This window comes from Phyllobates terribilis, unplaced genomic scaffold (assembly GCF_046119375.1).
Source record: "Phyllobates terribilis strain yellow unplaced genomic scaffold, ASM4611937v1 Scaffold_8__6_contigs__length_399053987, whole genome shotgun sequence".
In the NCBI taxonomy this organism is placed as follows: Eukaryota; Metazoa; Chordata; class Amphibia; order Anura; family Dendrobatidae; genus Phyllobates; species Phyllobates terribilis.
In genome coordinates this window covers 114,672,138-114,694,678 of record NW_027362768.1, presented here as the reverse complement: position 1 = coordinate 114,694,678, position 22,541 = coordinate 114,672,138, and positions in this window count along the sequence as shown.

Here is a 22,541-nt window from a genome sequence, read left to right as displayed (position 1 = left end):
TGACCTCCACGTCTCTTCCGAGGGGCATTAAAACCGTCTTGTTAAGCTACTGGGACCTCAACCTCTCTTCCAAGGGGCATTAAAACCATCTTGTTAAGCTACTATGACCTTCACGTCTCTTCCGAGGAGCATTAAAACCGTCTTGTTAAGCAACTGGGACCTTCACGTCTCTTCCGAGGGGCATTAAAACCATCTTGTTAAGCTACTGGGACCTCCACGTCTCTTCCGAAGGGCATTAAAACCGTCTTGTTAAGCTACTGTGACCTCCACCACTTTTCCAAGGGGCATTAAAACCATCTTGTTAAGCTACTGTGACCTCCACGTCTCTTCCGAGGGGCATTAAAACCGTCTTGTTAAGCTAGTGTGACCTCCACCACTTTTCCAAGGGGCATTAAAACAGTCTTGTTGAGCTGACTAGCCCAGGGGAATGGGGATGACTCGGTACCCGGGCCTTTGCCTGGCCTCGGGATGTCGCAGTGGTCGGCTCCCGGGCCCATACCCTGGGGTCAGCTTTAAAAATGGGAATTGTTTATTAATTTTATGAGAGTTCGTGACGCCACCTGTGGTTTTTGGTGAGAATCAACAGCGCTGCAGCAGTCCACTGAGGCCGGTGATAAGGCAGCTCCATGGTATAGCTCCCCACAGGTGTAGCTAGGCCTCAGGGCAGCGTACGGAGAGGGGGGATGCAGGACAGGCGACACCCAGCCGGGTCAGAGCAAGAATGGAGACGGACACGGTAGTCAGTACCTTTTACTGATGGAAATTCAGGCATGTCCCGGAGCACTGTAGGGTGAAGTGTGCATATCAAGATCCTCCCTAATGAGCAAGTGTAGGGCCTTCTGTTTCTTGCCTCTGCGTAGTAAGTTTCTGACCTGTCTGAAGCTAGGCCTAACTTTATCTCTGTCCTGCACCGGCTGACGTTGTGGTACGGCCTTTTCTTGGAGTCCACGCACCCAGCTTACGGGGCCTATTTGTCTCCTGGCTCTATTAAGTATCAGCTCTCTGATGAACTTGGGACCTGTAGTTCTCCAGGGATTCCGGTTATGCCTTACTGGGTCGTAGAGATCCCGGTAAGCTCGGACCAGGTGTCCGGTATATGTTTCTGGGTGAGCTGGGTAAGCCAATCTGCCCCCTCTGCTACTCACTTTCCACTCGCCTTCGGTCATGCTCGGGCCCTCACTAGGCTACTCACACTAACGGCAGCTTGCTGCGCTTCACCGATCTTATGGCGCCGGCACTCCTAAAGCTCACTATTCTGAGCTACAACCGAGTCTTAGTCTGGATGAGCTCCACAGCAGGTTAGCAACTGCAGGAGCTGGAACAGGCTCTGTCCTCTGTGGTAACTCTTCTCAGACTGTACTGGACTAGACTGCAAACTGAAGCTAGACTGAACTACCTAGCTCCACCTTCCCTATTTATATGCCTAACGGGCTCCCTCTGCTGGTCTGAGGTGAAAGGTGGAGATGTGTGAATGTTTATGGGGGCCTCTTGTGGAGGATTCCATCAATGCACTCTGTGGTACCAAGCGCAGCTGGGCATCACATTCCCCCCTTGCAAAGCTCAGCACTCCCGGGCTGAAGTACATTTTAAAGCAACAACAATAGGAAACATGAACAATCTTCCCTTTATGGGAGGCACCAAGCTTAAACGTTGCATAATAATATTAACAAATACAAAGTGTCGTCAGAGTCCAAGTCTCTTGTGGTGAGGTTCCCAGGCAGGATGTCCATCTCACAGGGTAGAGTACTTGGTGGTTTTCAGGGACCTGTCCCAAACCCTCAACTTAGACCCTGGGGTGGCTGCAGGGCATGAAGATCCCGAGTTGGACCTCCAAGAGAGCCACTCCAGACAGGTTTTCCTTATGAGGTCACCTAAAGGGGCACTCCAGGGAGTGCAATTATATACAAAAAGCAGTTTTTGGGCTGCACATAGTCCTCAGCCACGTAGTTCTATATGCAAACAATAAAGGAAGTCATTAGCCAAAACACAAAGTAATATACATATGCATGAAAACACACAATAATTCAGTACAATCATACACAATACCCCAGGGGTAACTATCTACATTTGTCAGAGTTTAGCTATCTTACTGATTATATCTGAGAGGGGGTTTACCTCGTGTGCAACGTGTTGATCTGCGTATTGCGGTGATCTGTGTGGTATTAGAGTCTGCATTATCAGTTACCCTACCAGTTCTACATGTGACTAAGTTGTAAAACTGCCTTAACCTCTCTCTGGGACTGGCAAGTGTACCATTGGCTCAGCCCTCTAGCTCTTCTCCTGCCGGGGATACTTCGTTCGGGGATTCTTCTTGAGCTTGCTCTTATGCAGCATTAGGTTCTTCTGCAGCACTTACAGGTTTAACTTGCTGTGGAGGGTCTTCTGGCTGTTAGAAGAATTGGAGTGTTGGAATGATTACTGCTCCTCCTATTTGAGGCCAATCTGCTGGGAAATCTCCTAAGTCAGTGTTTAGCACTGCTTCTTTAGGCTAACGAGAGGCACTTCTTCTTGAAGCTTTCGCAGGTCCGGACACAACTTTAGGTGATCCCTGGACACTGTTGCAGACGTTCTTCCTCCATCTCTACTAATTATGCAGTTCTTCTTATTATCAAATCTTGACTGTAACACAGTGTAGGGTTCCTTCTCCCACTGGTCATCGAGTTTGTGATTTTGTCTTTTCCTTTTCAATACTACTTCACCAGGTGTGAAGGGTTCTGCGGGCACGTTTTGGTTGCAGTGCGCCTCCTGCTTATCTCTCACCCGAATGAGACTGTCCTCGACACAGGCTTGTACCCTCCTGTACTGCTCCTGTCTGGTCGCGTCCCAGTCCTCAGTGGTCATATCAGCTTCAGGCTCAACAACACCAAGCTCCGGATCCATGGGCAGCTTTCCTGGCCTTGCCCGCATGAGATATGCCGGAGTGCCATTGGTGGAACTTACTGGTATATGATTATACAGATCTACTAGGTCAGGTAGTAGGTCTGGCCACTGATTTCTCTCCTCAAGTGGTATGGTCTTTAGCAGGTAGATGATGATGTTATTCATCTTCTCACAGAGACCATTGGTTTGTGGATGGTACGGTGTAGTTCTGATCTTCCTACACCCATAGAGATGGCAGAATTCCTTGAACAACTCAGCCTCAATGGCCGGGCCTTGGTCCGTCAGCACCTGCTCAGGATAACCATGGGTCTACAGAAATATGCTTGGAACATCTTTGCTGCTGTCTCTGCCGTCAGATCTTTGACGGGGACGACCACTAGGAAAAGTGAGTAGTGATCCACCATGGTCAGAGCATGAGAGTACCCTGACCTGCTGGGGGACAGCTTGACATGGTCCAGGGCCACGATCTACAGGGGTTGAGTCATCTTGATGGGTTGCAGGGGTGCCTTCTGGCTGCTGTAGTCTTTTCTTCTATGACCACAGGGTCCACAGTCCCGGCATCACCGCTCAATGGAGCTGTGCATTCCTACCCAGTGGAATCAACACTTCAGCAGGGTCTCTAGCTTTTTACAGCCAAAGTGCCCTGCCTGATCGTGGTAGACCTCCAACACCATTTGGATGTCTGTCTTGGGGACCACTATCTGCCATACCATCTCATGGATTTTTGGATTGACCTACCTCCGGCACAGCTTCTCACGCTAGATAAACAGCCTGCTTCTCTCGTTCCACAGCTGCTTTGCTTGCGGAGACGCTTCTTTTTCCAGGGAGGAACCTTATTGGGTTATCAGCTCCTTGATGGGGCTGACAACCGGGTCACTGTCCTGGGTCTCTTTCCAGCTGTGGTGAGGCAGAAGGGTTTAACGACTTTCCACGCTGCCTCCTAGAGGCTCGTTGCTCGTGGATCATCCCATTCCGGTGAAAGGCAGGTAGCTCAATCTCTTCCAGGTCATCCACTTCTTCTTCTGTTTCTGACTGGTGAGGCATCCTGGACAGGGCATCGGCGTTGGCGTTGGCGTTCTTGCGGCCCGCCCGGTATTTAATTGTGAATTGATCATTTGACAGCCGAGCCATCCATCGTTGTTCCATTGCTCCTAGCTTAGCTGTTTCAAGATGGGTAAAGGGGTTGTTATGAGTGTAGGCAGTGAACTTACTGGAGGCTAGATAGTGCTTGAACCTTTCAGTGATGGCCCAGACCAAGGCCAGGAACTCTAACTTAAAGCTGCTATAGTTCTCTGGGTTCCTTTCAGTAGGGCAGAGCTTCCAGCTTGTGTAGCGCCCCGAGGGTTCGGTCACTACAGAGGTATTGCATCTCACCCAGAGGTGTGATATCTCACTTCCAGGTAAGGATGGACTGTGGCTCAGGACCCTAACACCCACATGCACTACACCAAATTTCCGGAGGACGGGGCAACAATGCCCCCAAGGGTGAGCACAACTGCCCCTGTCCCTGGCTGGAGTGAGGGGAGGGAACACCTAGAAAGGGGGAACCCGGTAGTGTGTGGGTGGGGAGAGTAGATCCCGGGTGCACTGTATAGGAGAGGTATAAAAGGTGGGAGCCATCTTAGAGACAGTGTTCAGTCAGAGGGAAGAAGTGACAGAGCAGGGCCTCTGTGGAGCTCTGCTCCGGAGGCGGGCCTAGCCTGTGAGGCCCTGCCAGGACTGAAGAAAGTGGGAGAGAGCAGAGAGAGAAGGAGGTTGGTAGCAGAGGCTCTGCATGGGCTATGATCCGCAGGCAGGCCAAGTCTCAGGGCCTGAGCCTGGAGGAGAAGAAAGGAGAGGAGAGGAATGGAGGAGGCTCCAGGAGTGGAGTGAAGGGACCCCAGAGGTGCGGACCGGCCAGCCGCCACCGCACACCCGCCGCTACCCGAGTAGGGGGGTCAGGCCAAGAAAGGGAACCGGATCCCTCATCTAGTGGAGGAGAGCAACTACCCTCCTCTAGTAACCAGAGGCCGTGGCATTGTACGTGCACGGCCCCTCACTACACCCGTTAGGAAGGCACCATATAGGACCCAGGGAAACGGAACATATGTTTGCCCGCCAAGGCCCGAGGCAGCTGGACAGAAACGTGGTCAATTGTGGGGTATGACAGGCCAGAGAAAGGACACACGAAGGGGGTCCTGAAAAGCATTCCAAAGGTAGATGGGAGTTGGCCGAGCCCCTCACCTGGTGAGCACAGCACGACATGGGCAGCCATTACCTGCAGAAGTGGCTTGGAGTGTAAAACAGTGAGTAAAGACCCTGGACTGCATCACTGGACTCTGAGTCATTACTGTTGCTCCCGCGCACCATCACCCCCACCATCTGCACTCACTGCCCTGAGGCTATACTCCTCCCGTGGGGAGTTATATTACCCTCTGCTGCGCACACAACATCAGCCTCAGCGGTCTGCTCCGCAGCGGCGGTTCTCAGTGACCGCAATCCACGGCTGGCGTAGTCGGACATTTAAACATTACAAAACCAAAGAAACAGATCCGCCACTGGTTTGACTGCCCTGAGCCACGGGACCGGGTCGCCGCCACGGAGACTACAACCCCTAGCATTACACAGTGATCCGGCTCTGGGTATTCCCCTGCACACAAGGCCCAGGGGGCGTGTCAACTTTGGCGTAGTCGGCAGGATCAAAACCAACCCGTTATCATCGGTATTGTGTGCCTAGAGACTGTTTCAATGTATTGAATGTGGCGCCTGCACCAGAAGAACGGACGCCATTATGAGCGCGCCAGAAGACATCAAGAAGCCACTTCCCATCGTGGGCCAGGTCCCAGAATGGCGCCAAAGATGGAGCCCACCCCCAACAGCAATGAGTGCGGCTGTAGAGGTGTCCATCAACGTGGGGGGGCTGCCCCTGAGAGTGATTGCCAGCAGATTGCCCCCGGACCACCCCCAACAGGGGCGGAAGGGAAAGAAAACCGAAGGGCAGGGTGTGGTTTGGATCAGTCTTGGCAGACCACACCCGGAGATGGCGGGGAGCGCCAGTCCCAGCACCCTGACCAATGGCCTGCTGCAGGCCGAAGTGGCTCCGTGCAGCCTCACGGAGCTGATGGCCCAGCTCCCCGGAGAGGACCCTGAATTCCTCCGGGCTGGACTGGAGGATTTGGACCGGAGGATGGTCCAGGCGCAGCGGGAGGCCATCGCGGGGTGGAGAGAAGAGATGGGTCGGCGGGTCGCGGCCCGGCAGCAAGTAGCGCTGCAGGCACCCGACAGCGTGTCTGCCCCTGAGGATGGAGGAGGACCACCGGAGGCTGAGAGCAGCGCTGCAAAGGGAGCAGGTAAGGGGGACGCCCCTGAGACCAGCCAGGACGCCACTAACCTGCCCCTGGACACCGTCGCGGAGCCGATCGCCCTGGAAGTCACTGCACCTCCTCCGCTCCCGCCGCCTGCACCTAGGTCCCAAGCCCCAAGCGCAGCCGCCGGACCAAGTCCCACGCCGTGCCCCTTGATCCCGGGTGCGGCCAGGAGCGGCCCGCTCCAGGCCCAGTCACAAGGCCTGATGCCCCCAGGCGCCTTCCAACAACGAGCGCCCCCAGTCCCAACACTACCACCCTTGGGGACCAAATTATAAAGTCAACTTGCCGGGGTTCTAACAGGAGACGCGAGCGGACACAGCTCGCAGGCGGGAATTCTGTGGCCGGGAAATAGAGCAGCTGGAGAAGGAGAAGCGGGCGCGGCGCCAGGGGCAGGAACAGCTACAGGCCGGGAGCGCGGAAGAAAAGACCCGGACCCGCCGAGACCCCCAGGCTGCACGTGGTCCCACAGTCACCGGGATCGTGGTCAGGTTTCACCAGGAGAAGGGGTGGGGGGGTTTATTCGGGACCCAACAACTGACACAGATCTCTTTGTCAACAGGAGGGATGTGGAGAGTCGCCTGCCCGCGGGTCACCCGAAACGGGATCTGTTCCCGGGGCATCAGGTAACATACACCAGACACCGAGGTCTGCGAGGGTGGTACGCCCTAAACGTTCGGAGGGTGGAGGAGCACCGCTACCTTGAATCCCGCTACGTGGAGGACCCGGATGAGCCTGAAGAGGATGAGGCGCAGGGATACCGCTACTAAAGCGCAGCAATAGAAACTGTATATAGTTACCCGCCAGGGTGAAAGAGAAGGAGACGCGCCGTTTTGCGGATTACAAAAAGTCTACCCGGATCGGGATTGTTGTCAAGTTTATTTGTTTACTAAAGTTACCCGAAAAGGGTCTGTGAACTAACCGGCTGAGGACTGGGAGCAGCCAACCCTTTCTAACCGGCTGAGGACTAGGAGCAGCCAACCCTTTCTAACCTGCTGAGGACTGGGAGCAGCCAAATTTTGTAAATAGTTGCACTTTTTAAAGTGCCCCCTATTGGATTTATAAATACCTACCTCAACGGACACCTAAAGGTGTTTGAAAGTTTGTACTTAGTAAAATTGCACCTTGTTTGGTGACATGGACACCTGGTCGCGGCAAGGACTGTGACCTGCTAGAGACTTCATCGCAAGAATGCTGCTGAGAATAGTTTGTGTTTTCTACTTGAAGAGATGTTTAATATACATATATATGCCGAGAGTTATATATTTGAAAGAAAATTTTATACATATTAAAAAGTAAAGTTTAATAATGCTGAAAGTAACAGGAAAAGTTATCTCCCATAAAGGGAAAAAGAAAATGTTGAATTGCTTTTGTATGGTTGCATTTAAAATGTTTTTGCATGTCTTGCAATCAATTGTCTTTTGCTCTGTTCCAGCCCGCAGACGTGCTGTGATTTACCAGGGGGGAACGTAGCGCCCAGAGGGCTCGGTCGCTACAGAGGTATTGCATCTCACCCAGAGGTGTGATGTCTCACTTCCAGGTAAGGATGGAGTGTGGCTCAGGACCCTAACACCCACATGCACTACACCACATTTCCGGGGGACAGGGTGACAATGCTCCCAAGGGTGAGCACAACTGCCCCTGCCCCTGGCTGGAGTGGGGGGAGGGAACACCTAGAAAGGGTGAACCCGGTAGTGTGTGGGTGGGGAGAGTAGATCCCGGGTGCACTGTATAGGAGAGGTATAAAAGGTGGGAGCCATCTTAGAGACAGTGTTCAGTCAGAGGGAAGAAGTGACAGAGCAGGGCCTCTGTGGAGCTCTGCTCCGGAGGCGGGCCTAGCCTGTGAGGCCCTGCCAGGACTGAAGAAAGTGGGAGAGAGCAGAGAGAGAAGGAGGCTGGGAGCAGAGGCTTTGCAAGGGCTCTGCTCCACAGGCAGGCCAAGTCTCAAGGCCTGAGCCTGGAGGAGAAGAAAGGAGAGGAGAGGAATGGAGGAGGCTCCAGGAGTGGAGTGAAGGGACCCCAGGGGTGCAGACCGGCCAGCTGCCACTGCACGCCCGCAGCTACCAGAGTAGGGGGGTCAGGCCAAGAAAGGGAACCGGATCCCTCATCTAGTGGAGGAGAGCAACTACCCTCAGCTAGTAACCGGAGGCCGTGGCATTGTACGTGCACGGCCCCTCACTACACCCGTTAGGAAGGCACCATATAGGACCCAGGGAAATGGAACATACATTTGCCCGCCAAGGCCCGAGGCAGCTGGACAGAAACGTGGTCAATTGTGGGGTACGACAGACCAGAGAAAGGACACACGAAGGGGGTCCTGAAAAGCATTCCAAAGGTACCTGGGAGTTGGCCGAGTCCCTCACCTGGTGAGCACAGCACGACGTGGGCAGCCATTACCTACAGAGGTGGCCTGGAGTGTAAAACTGTGAGTAAAGACCCTGGACTGCATCATTGGATTCTGAGTCATTACTGTTGCTCCCACGCACTATCACGCCCACCATCTGCACTCTCTGCCCTGAGTCTATACTCCTCCCGTGGGGAGTTATACTGCCCTCTGCTGCGCACACAACATCAGCCTCAGCAGTCTGCCCTGCAGGAGCGGTTCTCAGGGACCGCAATCCACGGGTAGCGTAATCGAACATTTAAACATTACAAAACCAAAGAAACAGATCCGCCACTGGTTTGACTGCCTTGAGCCACGGGACCGGGTCGCCGCCACGGAGACTACAACCCCTAGCATTACACAGAGACTTGGCTCCGGGTATTACCCTACACACACGGCCCTGGGGGCGCGTCACTTGCATATGCGATCACTTTCTCTTGGCCATTCTGCTTCTGACTTAAGACAGCTCCCAGTCCTTCGTTGCTGGCATCAGTATACAGCAGCAATGGTTGGCTGTAGTCAGGGAAGGATCTCATCACCTGTCAGGATCTCCTTCATCTCCTGAAATGACTCCGCTTGCTCCTTACCCCAGTGGAATGGGGGATTTCTGCCTTTAGGGGACTGCCCTACCAGGTGGTCTTGCAGAGGGGCTGCTTTCTTGGTGTAGTCTTTTACAAACCTCCGGTAGTGTCCTACTAGTCCTAAGAACTGACACACCTGAGGTTCTTTGGTTCCGGATACTTCTGGATGGCAGTGACCTTCTCCGGGTCTGGTGCTACCCCTTCCGGACTGACAATGTGCCTCAGGTACTGTACCTTTCTCTTGAGCAGGTGGTACTTTGAGGGTTTCAACTTCATCCCATACCAGGACAGTGACTCAAAGACCTCTGCTAGGTGCTTCAAGTGGTCCTCGTACATTTTGGAGTACACTATCACGTCATCCAGGTATAGTAACACAGTCTCGAAGTTGCGGTGTCCCAGGCAGCACTCCATCAATCTCTGGAATGTACCAGGGGCATTGCAGAGTCCAAACGGCATACTGTTGAACTCGCAGAGTCCCATGGGGGTAGTGAAGGCCGTCTTCTCCCTATCCTCCTCAGCCACAGCTACTTGCCAGTACCCTCTAGTGAGGTCAAGGGTGGAAAAGTAATTTGCAGACTTTAAGGCAGCTAGGGACTCCTCTATGCGTTGTAAAGGGTATGCATCTTTATGTGTAATGCGATTTACTTGTCGGTAATCTGCACACATTCTCATGCTCCAGTCCTTTTTGCTAACTAGCACTAGGGGAGCTGCCCAGGTACAACTATCCCTTACCACCCCTGCCTTTCTCATGTCGTGGAGCATTTCCTTAACCTTCTGGTAGTGTGCTGGTGGTATAGGCCTGTAATGTTCTTTGATTGGGGGATGGTCGCCTGTGGGGATATGGTGTTGAACCCTATTAATCCTCCCGAAGTCAAGTGGATGTTTACTGAACACCAGCGCGTATTCTTGAAACACCCAGTGTACACCCTGTTTCTGATGGGCAGGAGTGGTGTCTGTCCCAACATGGAGCTGTTGACCCCAATCCTCCACCTGGGTTGCAGGGTCATCATCCTCCACTTCGTCTGGTGAGGTTAATGACTCCGCCTTGTGAATGCAGTTGTTATTTACAGCATGTAATTTGGCAACAGTGGCATATAGTGGCAATCTGACCTCATCTTCCCCACAGTTGAGAAGACGGACGGGCACCCTCCCATTGCGTATATCTACCACTCCTCTGGCGGTTAAGAGCATGGGTCTGTGCTCGGAGGAAAGGGGTTCTACTACCGCCTGGTAGCTCTGTCCTCTAAGACCTATAGCAGCTCTACACCAGATAAGCATTTCACTCATTGGGGCATTACAATGGGTATGGGGTCTTTCACCCGCACATTACCGATTTCACCATCTGTTAACCTTACTTGCTGTTGGTACATCAGGACTCAGATCTCCTTCTGCAGCGTCCTCCTCTGTCCTGGTCTGGCAGTGTCAGCTATCTGTTGGAGCAAGAACACAACTTCTCCCAAACAATTACCAACAATGTTAGTGCCTAGTACCATATACGGATTGGTATCATCAGGATTAGACTCTACTACAATTAGTCCCTGGTCCTTCAGCTCCACTCTCCCCACTTTTACAGTCACATTCTTAACCTCGATTAGGTTAATGGGGAGTCCGTTTGAGGCATAAACTGAAAGATTTGAAGCTGGCGGGCTTAGGTCGTCCATGGACCAGAACCTCTTTTAGAGGACGTCAGGGATTATGGTTACCTATGATCCTGTGTCCAGCAGAGCGTGCGTCGGGATGCCGTCCAGCACAATGGACAGGAAAGGTCTTCCTCCGACGAACCTGTTGTACCAGTCTGATGGGCCTGAGGAGTTTACTCCTGGGTGTCGGCCCTCGGCCCCTGGGTTTTCTCGTTTAAAGGACAATTCTGGGCAGTGTGTCCGGTCTTGCGGCAGCGGTAGCAGGTAGGGTCCTTTTGTGGACGGCGCTGGTCTCTGATCCTCGCAGAGGGTGGTGTTGGCCTCCTCCTCCTTCGCATCCAGGGGACATCCCTCAGGGCTATCGGCTAACAGGATTTTCCCTCCTTCCTCGGGCTCGGTCCACAGCTGCAGGGCACTCAGCACAGTGGTCAGGGTTTTGCTCAACTGGCACACTTCAGAGCGCAGACTGTCCAGCTCTCTAGGGGACGTTGCTGGAACCTTGACTTCAGCAGCCACTGGGGAAAAGGTGGGTGTAGCAGGCACTGGGGTAGCCCCACCCTGGTAACATTGGATGGCATTTGTTTCCAGGGGCTGCAGTCCTTTTATAGCCAAGTCCTTAAGATTGTCAAAGGTGGCATCTGGATGATCTAAGGACCACCAGCGCACAGTCCTGCTTTCCTCTGGAGACCTCAGTCCCCTGACAAACTGTTCTTTCAGCATTTTGTTTTCATTTTCGATGCTGGTCGGACTAACCTGTTTCAGAGCCCACAGGGCACCTTGTAGACGCCAGGCATAGTCCCGAACATTGTCCTCCGGCTGTTGAGAACAGTTGTAGAACCTCATCCCGAGGTCCGCCTCAGTATGATCCTCAAAAACAGTCTGTAGCTTTTTAAAGATTGCGGACACTGACTCCTGGTCTGCGGCCGACCATGTTTCCACTTCCCGTTCCGCAGCACCAGTCAGTTGTCCTAATACGACAGCGGCCTTCTGCTTGCCTGTCATAGAGTACATGTCCAGGATACCACATATCTTCCGTTTGAATCCAGACAGGGTATCTGGTTTGCCGTTGTACTGGGGGAGACACTTTGCTCCAGGAATGTACGGTAGAGTTATGGGGATGACAGGAGTTACAGGCGCTGCTGGTGGAGCGGCAGCTTCGGCCTGCTCGGCTTCGGGCGTGGGTTGAACATCAGGGCCGTTAACCGGTATTCCAGCGTTGTGCTCTTCATCGGACATTCTGGCGCCCCCCTAGCGAACCGTGGCCTACCTTCTTTTCTTCTCTTCCGGTAGGCCGCAGCTCCGCAGGTGACGGTCGTCTTCAGGGCCTTGCGTCGCTTGCGTCCTACGTCAGAGCATTCAGCGACGCTCCTTACAGGACCTGACGCCTCTTGGTTTGACGTCGAAGCGTGGGGCGTGTTCGGGGCTTCGCGCGCTTTTGCAGGTACGCCCCTCAGTTTCCCGCGGTTACGCCCTTCTTCTCGCTCGGTGGCCCAACAATGGCGGCAATCTTCACCACAGTCAAATATACAGTTCACTTCAATAAAGGCGCACAGTACCCGATGGCAACGGGCACAACACTGCGTCGTTGCAACGGGCACGCGATCCTGTTCATGACGCCAGGAATGATGACTAGACCAGGGGAATGGGGATGACTCGGTACCCGGGCCTTTGCCTGGCCTTGGGGATGTCGCGGTGGTCGGCTCCTGGGCCCGTACCCTGGGGTCAGCTTTAAAATGGGGAATTGTTTATTAATTTTATGAGAGTTCGTGACGCCACCTGTGGTTTCTGGTGAGATTCACCAGCGCTGCGGCAGTCCACTGAGGCCAGCTCGATAGCCTTAGGGCAGCGTACAGAGAGGGGGGATGCAGGACAGGAGAGACCCAGCCGGGTCAGAGCAAGAACGGAGACGGACACGGTAGTCACTTCAGTACCTTTTACTGATGGAAATTCAGGCACGTCCCGGAGCACTGTAGGGTGAAGGGTGCATATCAGGATCCTCCCCAATGAGAGGGTGTAGGGCCTCCTGTTTCTCGCCTCTGCGTAGTAAGTTTCTGACCTGCCTGAAGCTAGGCCTTACTTTATCTCTGTCCTGCACCGGCTGACGCTGTGGTAGGGCCTTCTCTTGGAGTCCACGCTCCCAGCTTACGGGGCCTATGTGTCTCCTGGCTCTGTTACGTATCAGCTCTCTGGCGAACCTGGTACCTGTAGTTCTCCAGGGATTCCGGTTATGCCTTACTGGGTCGTAGAGATCCCGGTAAGCTCGGACCCGGTGTCCGGTATATGTTTCTGGGTGAGCTGGGTAAGCTCCTCTGCCCCCACTGCTACACACTTTCCACTCGACTTTGGCCATGCTCGGGCCCTCACTAGTCTACTCACAGTAACGACAGCTTGCCGCGCTTCATCGATCTTATGGCGCCGGCACACCTAAAGCTCACTATTCTGAGCTACAATCGAGTCTTAGAATGGATAAGCTCCACTGCAGGCTAGCAACTGCAGGAGCTGGAACAGGCTCTGTCCTCTGAGGTAACTCTTCTCAGACTGCACTGGACTAGACTGCAAACTGAAACTAGACTGAACTACCTAGCTCCACCTTCCCTATTTATATCCCTAACGGGCTCCCTCTGCTGGTCTGAGGTGGAAGGTGGAGATGTGTGAATGTTTATGGGGGCCTCTTGTGGAGGATTCCATCAATACACTCTTCTAGGATCTGTGGTACCAAGCGCAGCTGGTCGTCACAAAGCTACTGTGACCTCCACCACTTTTCCAAGGGGCATTAAAACCATCTTGTTAAGCTACTGCGACCTCCACATCTCTTCCAAGGGGCATTAAGACCATCTTGTTAAGCTACTGTGACCTCCACCAATTTTCCAAGGGGTATTAAAACCGTCTTGTTAAGCTACTGTGACCTCCACCACTTTTCCAAGGGGCATTAAAACCGTCTTGTTAAGGTACTGTGACCTCCACCACTTTTCCAAGGGGCATTAAAACCGTCTTGTTAAGCTACTGCGACCTCCACGTCTCTTCCGAGGGGCATTAAAACCGTCTTGTTAAGGTACTGTGACCTCCACCACTTTTCGAAGGGGCAATAAAACCATCTTGTTAAGGTACTGTGACCTCCACCACTTTTCCAAGGGGCATTAAAACCATCTTGTTAAGCTACTGTGACCTCCATGTCTCTTCCGATGGGCATTAAAACCGTCTTGTTAAGCTGCTGCGACCTCCACGTCTCTTCCAAGGGGCATTAAAACCGTCTTGTTAAGCTGCTGCGACCTCCACGTCTCTTCCAAGCGGCATTAAAACAGTCTTGTTAAACTACTGGGACCTCCACGTCTCTTCCGAGGGGCATTAAAACTGTCTTGTTAAGCTACTGTGATGTCTACGTCTCTTCCGAGGGGCATTAAAACTGTCTTGTTAAGCTACTGTGACCTCCACCACTTTTCCAAGGGGCATTAAAACCGTCTTGTTAAGCTACTGCGACCTCCACGTCTCTTCCGAGGGGCATTAAAACCGTCTTGTTAAGCTGCTGCGACCTCCACGTCTCTTCCGAGGGGCATTAAAACCGTCTTGTTAAGCTACTGTGACCTCCACGTCTCTTCCGAGGGGCATTAAAATCGTCTTGTTAAGCTACTGGGACCTCCACGTCTCTTGCAAGGGGCATTAAAACCGTCTTGTTAAGCTACTGCGACCTCCACGTCTCTTCCGAGGGGCATTAAAACCATCTTGTTAACCTACTGGGACCTCCACGTCTCTTCCGAGGGGAATTAAAACCGTCTTGTTAAGCTACTGTGACCTCCACGACGCTTCCAACGGGCATTGCATTTCCTCCTAATTTTAGTCAGCTTTTGCTTTTCAATGCATAGGCGAACACTAAGGGAGACCTACTCCCCAATAATGGGTAGAAGGTTTTTACTACGCTGTAATCCATGTCTGTTTCAAGGGGCATTGCAGTTCCTCATAATTTTTGGAAAGCCTTCCATTCACTGCTTAGGCCAACAGTGCACAGGAGACCCAGTTGCTATAAATGGAAAAAATGGTTTAGTTAAGGCCCTCTGACCTCCATGTCACTTCCAATGGGCATTGGAGTGTCTCTAAATTTTTGGTAGGCATTGCACTCACTGTATGCCCTATATCTGTGTAGCCGAACTGCTCCTTTGGTACAGAAACATATCCTACAAGACTTGTGTGGTTGACTGGCCTGATATTGATGTGAATGGTCCCTGTTCCTCCTGCTCTTCCCCCTTTGCCACCACCTCATCCATCATTTATCACCTGAAGCTTTGATTTAACGGGAGTCATAGAACTGGGATAGTAGCAGGAAAACATCCAGCAATCCTCGGAGGAGGTAGGATATGCGCCAAAACGCTGACCACCTCAGGCCTTGCCGCTACTACATACATACGCTTGCATTCCAAGAAGAAAAAGCTGATGCTAACTTCTATCATCATCATGCTCCTCACCTTGGCACTCTCAACTCCCTTGATGGAGAAGCCAAGGCCCACCGGAGGAGTCTGGTTCTCTGGTGGGCTCGTCCAATGCTGCCCTAAAGCAGGCCAGGCTAAGAAAAGTGTGGGGAAGGTTACCGGGACAAATAATGGCGGCTGGGGACTGAGTATGGAGACCTCGCTGCCGAAGCAGCCATGAGGTAGTGGCCAGCTTCAGCCTCCTCCTAACTAAAAGGCCCCATTTCAAGTGCAAGCTAGCAGTGTAGTATTGCAGCCTGGTGGTAGGTATGTGGCAGGCTGCATATTTGTGCTTGCATTTCAAGGAATGGGGGAGGTACAATTGAACACTGCCCTGGGACAAGGACTTGCACAGGTATAGTTGCAAGTCTTCTGATGCGGCAAGGATAACTACTGATGGGCATACTTTCAGGCAGTGACCTGGGTGTCAGAGATGCTTCCAGGAATCTTCCCTATGCTGTTCCCATGTCTTTTCAGCACTGTATGCATGTGTCACACAGCACATGGCCAGATAAGATTGTAAAATGTTAAAATGACATTTCCCGGTGAATGCATTTGTCACGGTTGAAAGCAATACAAAAGTGCAAAATTGCATAAAAAATGCTACTTGTGAACATAGCCCGAGGTATGGAGGAGTATTTTTTTGGGGAGTTATTTATTTTACCCTACACAAGTCTTTACCCTGGAAAGGAACTTCCTTAACATATTTCACAGGAAAACAGTTTCAGTTTCGTTCTTGAACGTTTTATTGTGAGCCCTTAAAAGTAGCTTAATACCTCTGACCGCGCTGTTGACAGCAGTGACCTGGGGGTCAGAAATGCTTCCTGGGGCGATCCCCATGCTGTCCCCATGTCATTTTAGCACTGCCACTATCGTTTTGGGCAGTTGTTAGGCTTTTAAAAGACTGCCGGGGGTGCAGCAGCAAAAATGCTCGGGTCTCCCATAGACTAACATTGGGCTCGTTGCTCGGGTCGAGCACCCGAGTATCACGGCGGGCTCGGCCCGAGCTTCGAGCACCCGAGCATTTTAGTGCTCGCTCAACACTAGTCAGCATCACAGGCTTCCTCACTTCTCCAGTCGACATCCTCTAGTGGGTTGTTCCTCAGATTCCACGGGTTCCTTGGTTGCAGGAGTTTCTTCTGCCGCACTCATTTCTCATACTTCCTCAGATGATCTTGGAATTGCCTTTGTAAGTTCCTGTGCTTCACTTGAATCATCCGTTTCCACCTGGTCTGGTAATTCTGCTACTCCTAAGTGTCGATCAGTCTCTTCAATGACCGGAGTTCGATCGTCAGACCTGGATTGGACTTCATCTGTATTCCTTGGTACACACTCTGATGCTTCGGGACTTAGTTAATTCTCCTGATGATGGTACATCCCTCTCCTTGCCTGTCCGAGAAATACAACAGTGTGCTCTTCCTCATTGGAACTTTCAAGGTCACTATCCACCTCCAGAGCTTCAGTCTGTAGTGATCCCTTAGTCGATCTCGGTCAATGTCGGTCTGCTTCTGGGAAGTCTTACTGTGGTGGGAGATAATCACAGGGTAGTAAAATATTCCAATGGACTATTCTGGTTTTCTTGTCCCCTCTTTCCAATCGGATTTCATACACTGGACTGTCATTGGCTTTCCTCTTTACGACCACATACACCTTGTCTTCTCAGTACGAACAAAGTTTTCCTGGACCACCTTTCTCATGTATGTTCTTGACTAGCACCCGACTTCCCGGTGCCAATTCTGCTCCATAACATTTTTAATCATAGTAATCCTTACTAGTGATGAGCGAGCTCGGGTACTCGTTGCTCGGGTTGAGCAAATTGGAATACTTGGGTGCTCGACCCGAGCAACGAGCCTAATGTAAGTCTATGGGAAACTCGAGCATTTTTCAGGCGGCTCCCCCGGCAGTCTGCAGAGGGTGTAAAAATTGCCCAAATCGATGGGAACAGTGCTCAATTGACATGGGAAAAGCATGGGGAAGACCCCTGGAAGCATTTCTGACTCCCAGGTCACAGCTGTTAACAATGTCAGAGTATTGCGCCACTTTTACGGACTCACAATAAAACATACAAAAACGAAACCAAAATGGATTCACCAGGAAATGTAATTTTAACATTTTACAACCTTATCTGGCAATGTGGTGTGTGACACATCATCAGACACATGCATACAGTGCTGAAAAGACATGGGAACAGCATGGGGAAGACCTCTGGAAGCATCTCTGACTTCCAGGTCACTGCCTAAAAGTGTGCCCATCATAAGTGATCCTTGGCTCATGCGAAGAAGCCTCCCGCCATGCACCTGTCGTTGCAGACTTGAAACTATCACCATCCACGTCCTTGTCCCATTGCAGTATTCAGTTGTCCCTACCTCATTCCTTGGAATGCAATCGCAAGTATGCAGGCAGCCAGCCACCCACCCACTGGCTGCAATACTATACTGCCAAATTTTTGACAGCTGCTTGCACTTGAAATGTGGCCTATTAAGCTAGTGGAGGCAGAAGCTTTTCAGAACCTCATGCTGGCGGCAGCCGGGTGTTCATACTCGGTCCCCAGCCGCCACTATATTTCCCGGTATTGCCTCCGCCTTCCACAAGCACGGGTCCCACAACATTACCCATGCCCTCCTCAGTGCACTTACAGGGAAGGACCGCCTAACCACAAACATGTGGATAGGTGAATGTGGCCAGGGACGGTACGGAGCCAGTCCATAACTTTTTTTTGCTGACAGTTGTATTTAGCTCGGTGAAAGGACTGAAATAGAGGGAAACCCTATCTAGCCTGCATGTCATTTCTCACAGGAAGTCCTGTAATGCAACTTGTTGCAGAAGCAATGGCAGCCCGTCCAACATCAACTCGCCCTTGTCGCTGGTGCTTTGACACACACACTCATCTTTCTTTGTGCATTTAATTTCTTGAATACAGAGTTGGACAATGGCCTGATCTGTAATGCGGTTTGAGAAATAACATGCATAAACATGGCCGATCCACCTTAAAAAAGCAGCCATAGAGTAACCGGTAACCTTCCCCCACACTTTTCTTAGCCAGGGCTGCTTTTTGGCATGGTTGGACAGGCCCACCAGAGAACCAGAGACTCCTCCGGCGGGCCCTGGCTTCTCCTTCAGGAGAGTTCATAGTGCCGAGGTGAGGCCATGGTAATGATAGAGGCCACCATCTGCTTAGTTTTCTGTTACTTGGAATGCAATTGCAAGTATGCAGCCAGCCACCCACCCACCCACAGGCCGCAACACTAAGCTGCCAGATTTCTGGGCAGCTCTTTGCACTTGAAATATGGCCTTTTAAGCTCGTGGAGGCGGAAGCTTTTCACAACCTCATGCCGGCGGCGCCCGGGTGTCCATACTCGGTCCCCAGCCGCCACTATATTTCCTTGTGTCGCCTCCGCCTTCCACAAGCACGGGTCCCACAACATTACCCGTGCCCTCCCCAGTGCACTTACTGGGAAGGACCGCGTAACCACATATACGTGGACAGGTGAATGCGGCCAGGGATGGTACGGAGCCAGTTCACAACTTTTTTTGATGAGAGTTGTATTTAGCTCGGTGAAAGGACTGACATAGAGGGAAACCCTTTCTAGTCTGCATGTCATTTCTCACAGGAAGTCCTGTAAAGCTGCTTGCACTTGAAATGTGGCCTTTTAGACTCGTGGAGGCAGAAGCTTTTCAGAACCACATGCCTCATGCCTCGTGTCCATACTCGGTCCCCAGCCGTCACTATTTCTCGCGGTTTTGACTCAGTCTTCAACAAACATGGGTCCCTGAACATTACTGCTGGTACTTTTCTGTGGGAATTTGCTTGCCTCCTACCAGCCTGGAATATTTCCAGCAAACTATGGTAATACGCCATGGTGTTAACACTGCCCCCAATAGCAGTAGTGAAGCCATCCCCAATTTCCTTCTCAGGAATTTTATTTGGTAGACTGAGTGGCTGCCCAAATACATTTTCTCACAAAGGAGCTGAAGATAGAGTGGCAGCAGGTGCAAGTTTCTCCAGCCTGTTAGATATTAGAGCGTGAACGGCAGCACATTGGATCAGTGGTTAGCACTGAAGACTTGCAGCGCTGGGATCCTGGGTTCATATCCCAGCAAGGACAACATCTGCAAAGACTTGGTATGTTCTCCCCGTGTTTGCCTGGGTTTCCACCTCAGTAAAAAAGCAGCCATAGAGTGTCCAGGAACCTTCCCACACAATTTTCTTAGCCAGGACTGCTTCTCGGCAGGGTTGGAAGGTCCCACCAGAGAATCCTCTGGTGTGCCTTGGCTTCTACCTCAGGAGAGTTCATGATAGTGCTAACTTTGCAGCTGCTATGAGGCTCTTGAGTGGGGGAGAAAGGTTAGCCCTCAGAATCAAATCCTCTGGTGGGCACAATGTTTTTCAATCTGAAACAGCTTCTCAGTGGGAGTTGTATTTCACAACAGCCATATTCTTTAGCTCGGTGAAAGGACTGGCATAGAGGGAAACCGTATCTACCCCGGATGTCATTTCTCCGTCAGAAGGTTCCACCCACTGTCACACATGACCATGCCTGGCTGTATGTTCAGCGGTGAGAGCCACAGATCAGGCTGCTGTGTTACAGCTTTCAACAACTCTGCAGCGCTGGGCGGTTTGTCAATTAAGCATTAAGCATGTTATCTTCAGCACAGCCTGTTACCGCTTGGCCAACGCAGTGCTACAGTGCTGTCAGCTTGTGACTGATGTGGTCATTTTGGAGATGGAGGAGGAGGAGGTGCATGAGCTGAGCAATGTGATTACAATTAGGTTAAATTGGTGATGCTGTTTTTTATACTAAAAAAAGATCCTATTGTTTTGTTTTTTTTCGTTATTTTTTAAGACAAATGTATTCACCGGGAAATGTCATTTTAACATTTTACAACCTTATCTGGCTATGTGGTGTGTGACACATTATCAGACACATCCTTTTTTATTTATAATAGAGGTACTCTGAAAGTCATAAAGCCTATTTTTATAGGAACATCAGACGGCCTTTACTATTCTTAAAAGGCCAGCAGTCGGCCCTCGCTATTGTTAGAGAGCCATCAGCCGGCTATGCTTTGTTGCTCCCATTATTAACAAGTGGGTCTCCTATACTGTTATTGCGAATCCAGTGACAGCAAGGGCAGCCAAAAATTTGGACGCAAACCAATACCCCTTTGAAGAGACATAGAGGAGGGTCTCAGTAAAAAAAAATGTTCCCATTATAAATGAGCGGGTCTCCTATAGTGGTAATGCCCATGCTGTGACTGCAAGGGCTGCCAAAATTTGGGAAAAACCCCACTAAGAATTTAAAGACACACAGAGCAGGGCCACAGTAACAAGGTACGACATGTTCCCATTAGAATGGAGAGGGTCTGCTATACAGTTATACGGTATGCAGAGAGTCCAACGGCTGACTAATTTTAGGAAAAACCCCACTAAGAATTTAAAGACACATGGAGCAGGGCCACAGTAACAAGGTACGACATGTTCCCATTAGAAAGGAGAGGGTCTGCTATACAGTTATAGGGTATGCAGTGAGTCCAACGACTGACTAATTTTAGGAAAAACCCCACTAAGAATTTAAAGACACACAGAGCAGGGCCACAGTAACAAGGTACGACATGTTCCCATTAGAAAGGAGAGAGTCTGCTTTACAATTATAGGGTATGCAGTGAGTCCAACGGCTGACCAATTATAGGAAAAACTCAACTAAGAATTTAAAGACACACAGAGCAGGGCTACAGTAATGACAAATTCCCATTAGAAAGGAGAGAGTCTCCCATAGTGTTGGCCTATGCAGTGAATGCACGGGCTGCCAAAAATTTGGAGGCACTTCAATGCCCCTTGGAAGAGACGTGGAGGAGGGCCTCATAAAACAATGTTCCCATTAGAAAGGAGCGGGCCTCCTATACTTGTAATGCCCATGCACTAAGTGTATGGGCTGACAAACATTTACCCCTGGGGGTATACATGAACATACTGTATTCAAATTTTTTTTAAGGGCATCATAAACACCTTTTAAAAATATTAGGTGGGTGTTGCATCACGGACGACGGTCACCCTGGTGATATGGTGGTGGAGGATGAGGAGAAGGAGGAGGACAAGAGCAAATAGCCCAAATCAGGAAGCGTATACCCATGTGTCTGTGTGAAAAGGTGCATGGGAATACACCTCTTAAGAAAAGACACTGGATTGGAGTTTATGTTATGCTGCTATCATTTGGTGATACTGAGAAGTCTGGCCCAATCCAGCCCTTGTTCATTTTTATAAGTGTCAACCTGTCAGAATTTTCAGTTAACAGGCAGATGTGCTTATCAGTTATAATTCCACCAGCGAAACTAAAAACCCTCTCTGATAAAAAGCTGGCGGCAGGGCAGGCCAGGACCTCCAAGGCATAGAGAGCCAGTTCATTCCACATATCCAGCTTGCTTACTCAATAATTATAAGGCACAGCGGAATCACGGAGGACGTTGGTACGGTCGGCAAGGTACTCCCACAGTATCTTCCCAAACTTTGCACTCCTTGTGAGAATACCCAGTGCCTCAGGGCCTGTCCAATGGGAGGGTCTGAGAAAACTCTCCCAGAACTTTGACAGTGTTCCCCTGCCTCTGCTGGATTGAAGTTGTGTCTCTCTCGCCTGTACTCCTTGGTTGTCAAACAAAGTGTGCCCTCTGCCGCCAGCGTTTTCAGATGGGAATTTTTTTAATAGTTCCGCAACAAGGGCCTTCTGGTACAGCCCCATTTTTGTAGACCTGTCCGCCTCAGGAATAAGAGGTATAAAGTTTTCCTTGTAGCGTTGGTCTAGAAGTGTCACCAACCAGTAATGGTTGTCCCCCAAAATTTTGAGAACGCGAGGGTCATGTGAAAGGCAGCATAACATAAACTCAGCCATGCGTGCCAGACTACTAACAGGCAAGACTTCCGTGTCCTCACCAAGAGGATTACTGACCATGCTCTCCTCCTCCTCCTCTCTGTCCTCTGGCCATCCACTCTGAACAGACGCTATGACAGCTGTGCTGGTAGTACCGTCTATAGTGCATGATACTAGCTCCGGTCCTTCCTCCTCCTCTTCCTCTTCCTCATTGTCACCCAATCCACGTTGGCATGAGATGAGGCTTGGCTGTGTGTAATCACCCTGTATGGTTCCTTGTTCCATCTCATCGTGCTCCACCTGCAATGCATCCTCTTTGATTGTGAGCAGAGAGCGTTTCAGAAGACAGAGAAGCGGGATGGTGACGCTAATTATGGTGTCATCGCCGCTCAC